The sequence below is a fragment of the Dendrobates tinctorius genome, unplaced genomic scaffold (assembly GCF_039654945.1).
Source record: "Dendrobates tinctorius isolate UK_male_01 unplaced genomic scaffold, ASM3965494v1 ptg000264l, whole genome shotgun sequence".
NCBI classification, from domain to species: Eukaryota; Metazoa; Chordata; class Amphibia; order Anura; family Dendrobatidae; genus Dendrobates; species Dendrobates tinctorius.
Window position 1 is genome coordinate 307,598 of NW_027361931.1, and position 12,476 is coordinate 320,073.

The 12,476-nt window shown below is 41.5% G+C and overlaps 1 protein-coding gene across 3 annotated transcripts in view; it reads left to right on the plus strand.

The window, feature by feature from the left end:
• The first annotated feature begins 662 nt into the window (after window positions 1-662).
• CUL7 (cullin 7) overlaps window positions 663-12,476 on the plus strand; it is a 121,821-nt gene continuing 110,007 nt past the window's right edge. Inside the window, exon 1 of one of the 3 annotated variants that reach the window (XM_073558974.1) lies at window positions 663-885. The gene's annotated coding sequence lies outside the window, so the exon portion shown is untranslated. The remainder of the gene's footprint in view (window positions 886-12,476) is intronic. The other 2 variants (XM_073558973.1, XM_073558975.1) reach the window with 2 other exon arrangements.

Here is a 12,476-nt window from a genome sequence, read left to right on the forward strand (position 1 = left end):
GCCCGCCTCCCCGACCTCACCCCCCCCCGCACAGCCCGCCTCCCCGACCTCACCCCCCCCTCGCACAGCCCGCCTCCCCGACCTCACACCCCCCCCGCACGGCCCGCCTCCCCGACCTCACACCCCCCCCGCACGGCCCGCCTCCCCGACCTCACCCCCCCCCGCACGGCCCACCTCCCCGACCTCACCCCCCCCGCACGGCCCGCCTCCCCGACCTCACCCCCCCCCGCACGGCCCGCCTCCCCGACCTCACCCCCCCCCGCACAGCCCGCCTCCCCGACCTCACTCCCCCCCCCACAGCCCGCCTCCCCGACCTCACCCCCCCGCACAGCCCGCCTCCCCGACCTCACCCCCCCCCCCGCACACCCCCCCCCCGCACAGCCCGCCTCCCCGACCTCACCCCCCCCCCGCACACCCCCCCCCCGCACAGCCCGCCTCCCCGACCTCACCCCCCCGCACAGCCCGCCTCCCCGACCTCACCCCCCCGCACAGCCCGCCTCCCCGACCTCACCCCCCCGCACAGCCCGCCTCCCCGACCTCACCCCCCCGCACAGCCCACCTCCCCGACCTCACCCCCCCGCACAGCCCGCCTCCCCGACCTCACCCCCCCGCACAGCCCGCCTCCCCGACCTCACCCCCCCCCGCACAGCCCGTCTCCCCTCTGTCACACGCGCATTCTCCTCTTACTTTGCGGCTGTCGTGTCCTCAGACCAGGCACGTGATCATGGTCAGCCGCTCACTTTCTGAGACACGTGACATCGCACGGTCACATTACCTGGTACCGTCAGACATCCGTCCCTTATTCACTATTTCACCTCAAGTCACCGGAGATTCCGTGCACCGCGAAGAGCAGCGGCGTATCATTACCGGCCGCCACCACCAGAGGTCAGTGTCCATGAACCTGTGCGGCCTGCGATTACTGCAAATGTTCACAGGAGGGCGCAGAGTACCGCTCCATCCGATATTACAAGCAGCAAAGCCCCTGTATGTAATAACTGCAGTATTATCCCCAGTGCCCCCTGTATATAATATACCCTGTATGTAATAACTGCAGTATTATCCCCAGTGCCCCCTGTATATAATATACCCTGTATGTAATAACTGCAGTATTATCCCCAGTGCCCCCTGTATATAATATACCCTGTATGTAATAACTGCAGTATTATCCCCAGTGCCCCCTGTATATAATATACCCTGTATGTAATAACTGCAGTATTATCCCCAGTGCCCCCTGTATATAATATACCCTGTATGTAATAACTGCAGTATTATCCCCAGTGCCCCCTGTATATAATATACCCTGTATGTAATAACTGCAGTATTATCCCCAGTGCCCCCTGTATATAATATACCCTGTATGTAATAACTGCAGTATTATCCCCAGTGCCCCCTGTATATAATATACCCTGTATGTAATAACTGCAGTATTATCCCCAGTGCCCCCTGTATATAATATACCCTGTATGTAATTACTGCAGTATTATAACCAGTGCCCCCTGTATATATAATATACCCTGTATGTAATAACTGCAGTGTTATCCCCAGTGCCCCCTGTATATATAATATACCCTGTATGTAATAACTGCAGTGTTATCCCCAGTGCCCCCTGTATATAATATACCCTGTATGTAATAACTGCAGTGTTATCCCCAGTGCCCCCTGTATATAATATACCCTGTATGTAATAACTGCAGTATTATCCCCAGTGCCCCCTGTATATAATATACCCTGTATGTAATAACTGCAGTATTATAACCAGTGCCCCCTGTATATATAATATACCCTGTATGTAATAACTGCAGTATTATCCCCAGTGCCCCCTGTATATAATATACCCTGTATGTAATAACTGCAGTGTTATCCCCAGTGCCCCCTGTATATAATATACCCTGTATGTGATAACTGCAGTATTATCCCCAGTGCCCCCTGTATATAATATACCCTGTATGTAATAACTGCAGTATTATCCCCAGTGCCCCCTGTATATAATATACCCTGTATGTAATAACTGCAGTGTTATCCCCAGTGCCCCCTGTATATAATATTCCCTGTATGTAATAACTGCAGTATTATCCCCAGTGCCCCCTGTATATAATATACCCTGTATGTAATAACTGCAGTATTATCCCCAGTGCCCCCTGTATATATATAATATACCCTGTATGTAATAACTGCAGTATTATCCCCAGTGCCCCCTGTATATAATATACCCTGTATGTAATAACTGCAGTATTATCCCCAGTGCCCCCTGTATATAATATACCCTGTATGTGATAACTGCAGTATTATCCCCAGTGCCCCCTGTATATAATATACCCTGTATGTAATAACTGCAGTATTATCCCCAGTGCCCCCTGTATATAATATACCCTGTATGTAATAACTGCAGTGTTATCCCCAGTGCCCCCTGTATATAATATTCCCTGTATGTAATAACTGCAGTATTATCCCCAGTGCCCCCTGTATATAATATACCCTGTATGTAATAACTGCAGTATTATCCCCAGTGCCCCCTGTATATAATATACCCTGTATGTAATAACTGCAGTATTATCCCCAGTGCCCCCTGTATATAATATACCCTGTATGTGATAACTGCAGTATTATCCCCAGTGCCCCCTGTATATATAATATACCCTGTATGTAATAACTGCAGTATTATCCCCAGTGCCCCCTGTATATAATATACCCTGTATGTAATAACTGCAGTATTATCCCCAGTGCCCCCTGTATATAATATACCCTGTATGTAATAACTGCAGTATTATCCCCAGTGCCCCCTGTATATAATATACCCTGTATGTAATAACTGCAGTATTATCCCCAGTGCCCCCTGTATATAATATACCCTGTATGTAATAACTGCAGTATTATCCCCAGTGCCCCCTGTATATAATATACCCTGTATGTAATAACTGCAGTATTATCCCCAGTGCCCCCTGTATATAATATACCCTGTATGTAATAACTGCAGTATTATCCCCAGTGCCCCCTGTATATAATATACCCTGTATGTAATAACTGCAGTATTATCCCCAGTGCCCCCTGTATATAATATACCCTGTATGTGATAACTGCAGTATTATCCCCAGTGCCCCCTGTATATAATATACCCTGTATGTAATAACTGCAGTATTATCCCCAGTGCCCCCTGTATATAATATACCCTGTATGTAATAACTGCAGTATTATCCCCAGTGCCCCCTGTATATAATATACCCTGTATGTAATAACTGCAGTGTTATCCCCAGTGCCCCCTGTATATAATATTCCCTGTATGTAATAACTGCAGTATTATCCCCAGTGCCCCCTGTATATAATATACCCTGTATGTAATAACTGCAGTATTATCCCCAGTGCCCCCTGTATATAATATACCCTGTATGTAATAACTGCAGTATTATCCCCAGTGCCCCCTGTATATAATATACCCTGTATGTGATAACTGCAGTATTATCCCCAGTGCCCCCTGTATATATAATATACCCTGTATGTAATAACTGCAGTATTATCCCCAGTGCCCCCTGTATATAATATACCCTGTATGTAATAACTGCAGTATTATCCCCAGTGCCCCCTGTATATAATATACCCTGTATGTAATAACTGCAGTATTATCCCCAGTGCCCCCTGTATATAATATACCCTGTATGTAATAACTGCAGTATTATCCCCAGTGCCCCCTGTATATAATATACCCTGTATGTAATAACTGCAGTATTATCCCCAGTGCCCCCTGTATATATAATATACCCTGTATGTAATAACTGCAGTATTATCCCCAGTGCCCCCTGTATATAATATACCCTGTATGTAATAACTGCAGTATTATCCCCAGTGCCCCCTGTATATAATATACCCTGTATGTGATAACTGCAGTATTATCCCCAGTGCCCCCTGTATATAATATACCCTGTATGTAATAACTGCAGTATTATCCCCAGTGCCCCCTGTATATAATATACCCTGTATGTAATAACTGCAGTATTATCCCCAGTGCCCCCTGTATATATAATATACCCTGTATGTAATAACTGCAGTATTATAACCAGTGCCCCCTGTATATAATATACCCTGTATGTAATAACTGCAGTATTATCCCCAGTGCCCCCTGTATATAATATACCCTGTATGTAATAACTGCAGTATTATCCCCAGTGCCCCCTGTATATAATATACCCTGTATGTGATAACTGCAGTATTATCCCCAGTGCCCCCTGTATATAATATACCCTGTATGTAATAACTGCAGTATTATCCCCAGTGCCCCCTGTATATAATATACCCTGTATGTAATAACTGCAGTATTATCCCCAGTGCCCCCTATATATAATATACCCTGTATGTAATAACTGCAGTATTATCCCCAGTGCCCCCTGTATATATAATATACCCTGTATGTAATAACTGCAGTATTATAACCAGTGCCCCCTGTATATAATATACCCTGTATGTAATAACTGCAGTATTATCCCCAGTGCCCCCTGTATATAATATTCCCTGTATGTAATAACTGCAGTATTATCCCCAGTGCCCCCTGTATATAATATACCCTGTATGTAATAACTGCAGTATTATCCCCAGTGCCCCCTGTATATAATATACCCTGTATGTAATAACTGCAGTATTATCCCCAGTGCCCCCTGTATATAATATACCCTGTATGTAATAACTGCAGTATTATCCCCAGTGCCCCCTGTATATAATATACCCTGTATGTAATAACTGCAGTATTATCCCCAGTGCCCCCTGTATATAATATACCCTGTATGTAATAACTGCAGTATTATCCCCAGTGCCCCCTGTATATAATATACCCTGTATGTAATAACTGCAGTATTATCCCCAGTGCCCCCTGTATATAATATACCCTGTATGTAATAACTGCAGTATTATCCCCAGTGCCCCCTGTATATATAATATACCCTGTATGTAATAACTGCAGTATTATCCCCAGTGCCCCCTGTATATAATATACCCTGTATGTAATAACTGCAGTATTATCCCCAGTGCCCCCTGTATATAATATACCCTGTATGTGATAACTGCAGTATTATCCCCAGTGCCCCCTGTATATAATATACCCTGTATGTAATAACTGCAGTATTATCCCCAGTGCCCCCTGTATATAATATACCCTGTATGTAATAACTGCAGTATTATCCCCAGTGCCCCCTGTATATATAATATACCCTGTATGTAATAACTGCAGTATTATAACCAGTGCCCCCTGTATATAATATACCCTGTATGTAATAACTGCAGTATTATCCCCAGTGCCCCTGTATATAATATACCCTGTATGTAATAACTGCAGTATTATCCCCAGTGCCCCCTGTATATAATATACCCTGTATGTGATAACTGCAGTATTATCCCCAGTGCCCCCTGTATATAATATACCCTGTATGTAATAACTGCAGTATTATCCCCAGTGCCCCCTGTATATAATATACCCTGTATGTAATAACTGCAGTATTATCCCCAGTGCCCCCTGTATATAATATACCCTGTATGTAATAACTGCAGTATTATCCCCAGTGCCCCCTGTATATATAATATACCCTGTATGTAATAACTGCAGTATTATAACCAGTGCCCCCTGTATATAATATACCCTGTATGTAATAACTGCAGTATTATCCCCAGTGCCCCCTGTATATAATATACCCTGTATGTAATAACTGCAGTATTATCCCCAGTGCCCCCTGTATATAATATACCCTGTATGTGATAACTGCAGTATTATCCCCAGTGCCCCCTGTATATAATATACCCTGTATGTAATAACTGCAGTATTATCCCCAGTGCCCCCTGTATATAATATACCCTGTATGTAATAACTGCAGTATTATCACCAGTGCCCCCTGTATATAATATACCCTGTATGTAATAACTGCAGTATTATCCCCAGTGCCCCCTGTATATATAATATACCCTGTATGTAATAACTGCAGTATTATAACCAGTGCCCCCTGTATATATATAATATACCCTGTATGTAATAACTGCAGTATTATAACCAGTGCCCCCTGTATATATAATATACCCTGTATGTAATAACTGCAGTATTATCCCCAGTGCCCCCTGCACATATAATATACCCTGTATGTAATAACTGCAGTATTATCCCCAGTGCCCCCTGTATATAATATACCCTGTATGTAATAACTGCAGTATTATCCCCAGTGCCCCCTGTATATAATATACCGTGTATGTAATAACTGCAGTATTATAACCAGTGCCCCCTGTATATAATATACCCTGTATGTAATAACTGCAGTATTATAACCAGTGCCCCCTGTATATATAATATACCCTGTATGTAATAACTGCAGTATTATCCCCAGTGCCCCCTGTATATATAATATACCCTGTATGTAATAACTTCAGTATTATCCCCAGTGCCCCCTGTATATAATATACCCTGTATGTAATAACTGCAGTATTATCCCCAGTGCCCCCTGTATATATAATATACCCTGTATGTAATAACTGCAGTATTATCCCCAGTGCCCCCTGCACATATAATATACCCTGTATGTAATAACTGCAGTATTATCCCCAGTGCCCCCTGTATATAATATACCCTGTATGTAATAACTGCAGTATTATCCCCAGTGCCCCCTGTATATAATATACCCTGTATGTAATAACTGCAGTATTATCCCCAGTGCCCCCTGTATATAATATACCCTGTATGTAATAACTGCAGTATTATCCCCAGTGCCCCCTGTATATAATATACCCTGTATGTAATAACTGCAGTATTATCCCCAGTGCCCCCTGTATATAATATACCCTGTATGTAATAACTGCAGTATTATCCCCAGTGCCCCCTGTATATATAATATACCCTGTATGTAATAACTGCAGTATTATCCCCAGTGCCCCCTGTATATAATATACCCTGTATGTAATAACTGCAGTATTATCCCCAGTGCCCCCTGTATATAATATACCCTGTATGTAATAACTGCAGTATTATCCCCAGTGCCCCCTGTATATATAATATACCCTGTATGTGATAACTGCAGTATTATCCCCAGTGCCCCCTGTATATAATATACCCTGTATGTAATAACTGCAGTATTATCCCCAGTGCCCCCTGTATATAATATACCCTGTATGTGATAACTGCAGTATTATCCCCAGTGCCCCCTGTATATAATATACCCTGTATGTAATAACTGCAGTATTATCCCCAGTGCCCCCTGTATATAATATACCCTGTATGTAATAACTGCAGTATTATCCCCAGTGCCCCCTGTATATATAATATACCCTGTATGTAATAACTGCAGTATTATAACCAGTGCCCCCTGTATATAATATACCCTGTATGTAATAACTGCAGTATTATCCCCAGTGCCCCCTGTATATAATATACCCTGTATGTAATAACTGCAGTATTATCCCCAGTGCCCCCTGTATATAATATACCCTGTATGTGATAACTGCAGTATTATCCCCAGTGCCCCCTGTATATAATATACCCTGTATGTAATAACTGCAGTATTATCCCCAGTGCCCCCTGTATATAATATACCCTGTATGTAATAACTGCAGTATTATCCCCAGTGCCCCCGTATATAATATACCCTGTATGTAATAACTGCAGTATTATCCCCAGTGCCCCCTGTATATATAATATACCCTGTATGTAATAACTGCAGTATTATAACCAGTGCCCCCTGTATATAATATACCCTGTATGTAATAACTGCAGTATTATCCCCAGTGCCCCCTGTATATAATATACCCTGTATGTAATAACTGCAGTATTATCCCCAGTGCCCCCTGTATATAATATACCCTGTATGTGATAACTGCAGTATTATCCCCAGTGCCCCCTGTATATAATATACCCTGTATGTAATAACTGCAGTATTATCCCCAGTGCCCCCTGTATATAATATACCCTGTATGTAATAACTGCAGTATTATCCCCAGTGCCCCCTGTATATAATATACCCTGTATGTAATAACTGCAGTATTATCCCCAGTGCCCCCTGTATATATAATATACCCTGTATGTAATAACTGCAGTATTATAACCAGTGCCCCCTGTATATATATAATATACCCTGTATGTAATAACTGCAGTATTATAACCAGTGCCCCCTGTATATATAATATACCCTGTATGTAATAACTGCAGTATTATCCCCAGTGCCCCCTGTATATATAATATACCCTGTATGTAATAACTGCAGTATTATCCCCAGTGCCCCCTGTATATAATATACCCTGTATGTAATAACTGCAGTATTATCCCCAGTGCCCCCTGTATATAATATACCGTGTATGTAATAACTGCAGTATTATAACCAGTGCCCCCTGTATATAATATACCCTGTATGTAATAACTGCAGTATTATAACCAGTGCCCCCTGTATATATAATATACCCTGTATGTAATAACTGCAGTATTATCCCCAGTGCCCCCTGTATATATAATATACCCTGTATGTAATAACTGCAGTATTATCCCCAGTGCCCCCTGTATATAATATACCCTGTATGTAATAACTGCAGTATTATCCCCAGTGCCCCCTGTATATATAATATACCCTGTATGTAATAACTGCAGTATTATCCCCAGTGCCCCCTGTATATAATATACCCTGTATGTAATAACTGCAGTATTATCCCCAGTGCCCCCTGTATATAATATACCCTGTATGTAATAACTGCAGTATTATCCCCAGTGCCCCCTGTATATAATATACCCTGTATGTGATAACTGCAGTATTATCCCCAGTGCCCCCTGTATATAATATACCCTGTATGTAATAACTGCAGTATTATCCCCAGTGCCCCCTGTATATAATATACCCTGTATGTAATAACTGCAGTATTATCCCCAGTGCCCCCTGTATATAATATACCCTGTATGTAATAACTGCAGTATTATCCCCAGTGCCCCCTGTATATATAATATACCCTGTATGTAATAACTGCAGTATTATAACCAGTGCCCCCTGTATATATATAATATACCCTGTATGTAATAACTGCAGTATTATAACCAGTGCCCCCTGTATATATAATATACCCTGTATGTAATAACTGCAGTATTATCCCCAGTGCCCCCTGCACATATAATATACCCTGTATGTAATAACTGCAGTATTATCCCCAGTGCCCCCTGTATATAATATACCCTGTATGTAATAACTGCAGTATTATCCCCAGTGCCCCCTGTATATAATATACCGTGTATGTAATAACTGCAGTATTATAACCAGTGCCCCCTGTATATAATATACCCTGTATGTAATAACTGCAGTATTATAACCAGTGCCCCCTGTATATATAATATACCCTGTATGTAATAACTGCAGTATTATCCCCAGTGCCCCCTGTATATATAATATACCCTGTATGTAATAACTGCAGTATTATCCCCAGTGCCCCCTGTATATAATATACCCTGTATGTAATAACTGCAGTATTATCCCCAGTGCCCCCTGTATATATAATATACCCTGTATGTAATAACTGCAGTATTATCCCCAGTGCCCCCTGTATATATAATATACCCTGTATGTAATAACTGCAGTATTATCCCCAGTGCCCCCTGTATATAATATACCCTGTATGTAATAACTGCAGTATTATCCCCAGTGCCCCCTGTATATATAATATACCCTGTATGTAATAACTGCAGTATTATCCCCAGTGCCCCCTGTATATAATATACCCTGTATGTAATAACTGCAGTATTATCCCCAGTGCCCCCTGTATATATATAATATACCCTGTATGTAATAACTGCAGTATTATCCCCAGTGCCCCCTGTATATAATATACCCTGTATGTAATAACTGCAGTATTATCCCCAGTGCCCCCTGTATATAATATACCCTGTATGTAATAACTGCAGTATTATCCCCAGTGCCCCCTGTATATAATATACCCTGTATGTAATAACTGCAGTATTATAACCAGTGCCCCCTGTATATATAATATACCCTGTATGTAATAACTGCAGTATTATCCCCAGTGCCCCCTGTATATATAATATACCCTGTATGTAATAACTGCAGTATTATCCCCAGTGCCCCCTGTATATAATATACCCTGTATGTAATAACTGCAGTATTATCCCCAGTGCCCCCTGTATATATAATATACCCTGTATGTAATAACTGCAGTATTATCCCCAGTGCCCCCTGTATATATAATATACCCTGTATGTAATAACTGCAGTATTATCCCCAGTGCCCCCTGTATATAATATACCCTGTATGTAATAACTGCAGTATTATCCCCAGTGCCCCCTGTATATATAATATACCCTGTATGTAATAACTGCAGTATTATCCCCAGTGCCCCCTGTATATATATAATATACCCTGTATGTAATAACTGCAGTATTATCCCCAGTGCCCCCTGTATATAATATACCCTGTATGTAATAACTGCAGTATTATAACCAGTGCCCCCTGTATATAATATACCCTGTATGTAATAACTGCAGTATTATCCCCAGTGCCCCCTGTATATAATATACCCTGTATGTAATAACTGCAGTATTATCCCCAGTGCCCCCTGTATATAATATACCCTGTATGTAATAACTGCAGTATTATCCCCAGTGCCCCCTGTATATAATATTCCCTGTATGTAATAACTGCAGTATTATCCCCAGTGCCCCCTGTATATAATATACCCTGTATGTAATAACTGCAGTATTATCCCCAGTGCCCCCTGTATATAATATACCCTGTATGTAATAACTGCAGTATTATCCCCAGTGCCCCCTGTATATATAATATACCCTGTATGTAATAACTGCAGTATTATCCTCAGTGCCCCCTGTATATATAATATACCCTGTATGTAATAACTGCAGTATTATAACCAGTGCCCCCTGTATATAATATACCCTGTATGTAATAACTGCAGTATTATCCCCAGTGCCCCCTGTATATATAATATACCCTGTATGTAATAACTGCAGTATTATCCCCAGTGCCCCCTGTATATATATAATATACCCTGTATGTAATAACTGCAGTATTATCCCCAGTGCCCCCTGTATATAATATACCCTGTATGTAATAACTGCAGTATTATAACCAGTGCCCCCTGTATATAATATACCCTGTATGTAATAACTGCAGTATTATCCCCAGTGCCCCCTGTATATAATATACCCTGTATGTAATAACTGCAGTATTATCCCCAGTGCCCCCTGTATATAATATACCCTGTATGTAATAACTGCAGTATTATCCCCAGTGCCCCCTGTATATAATATACCCTGTATGTAATAACTGCAGTATTATCCCCAGTGCCCCCTGTATATAATATACCCTGTATGTAATAACTGCAGTATTATAACCAGTGCCCCCTGTATATATAATATACCCTGTATGTAATAACTGCAGTATTATCCCCAGTGCCCCCTGTATATATAATATACCCTGTATGTAATAACTGCAGTATTATCCCCAGTGCCCCCTGTATATAATATACCCTGTATGTAATAACTGCAGTATTATCCCCAGTGCCCCCTGTATATATAATATACCCTGTATGTAATAACTGCAGTATTATCCCCAGTGACCCCTGTATATATAATATACCCTGTATGTAATAACTGCAGTTTTATCGCCAGTGCCCCCTGTATATAATATACCCTGTATGTAATAACTGCAGTATTATCCCCAGTGCCCCCTGTATATATAATATACCCTGTATGTAATAACTGCAGTATTATCCCCAGTGCCCCCTGTATATATATAATATACCCTGTATGTAATAACTGCAGTATTATCCTCAGTGCCCCCTGTATATAATATACCCTGTATGTAATAACTGCAGTATTATAACCAGTGCCCCCTGTATATAATATACCCTGTATGTAATAACTGCAGTATTATCCCCAGTGCCCCCTGTATATAATATACCCTGTATGTAATAACTGCAGTATTATCCCCAGTGCCCCCTGTATATAATATACCCTGTATGTAATAACTGCAGTATTATCCCCAGTGCCCCCTGTATATAATATTCCCTGTATGTAATAACTGCAGTATTATCCCCAGTGCCCCCTGTATATAATATACCCTGTATGTAATAACTGCAGTATTATCCCCAGTGCCCCCTGTATATAATATACCCTGTATGTAATAACTGCAGTATTATCCCCAGTGCCCCCTGTATATATAATATACCCTGTATGTAATAACTGCAGTATTATCCCCAGTGCCCCCTGTATATATAATATACCCTGTATGTAATAACTGCAGTATTATAACCAGTGCCCCCTGTATATATAATATACCCTGTATGTAATAACTGCAGTATTATCCCCAGTGCCCCCTGTATATATAATATACCCTGTATGTAATAACTGCAGTATTATCCCCAGTGCCCCCTGTATATAATATACCCTGTATGTAATAACTGCAGTATTATCCCCAGTGCCCCCTGTATATATAATATACCCTGTATGTAATAAC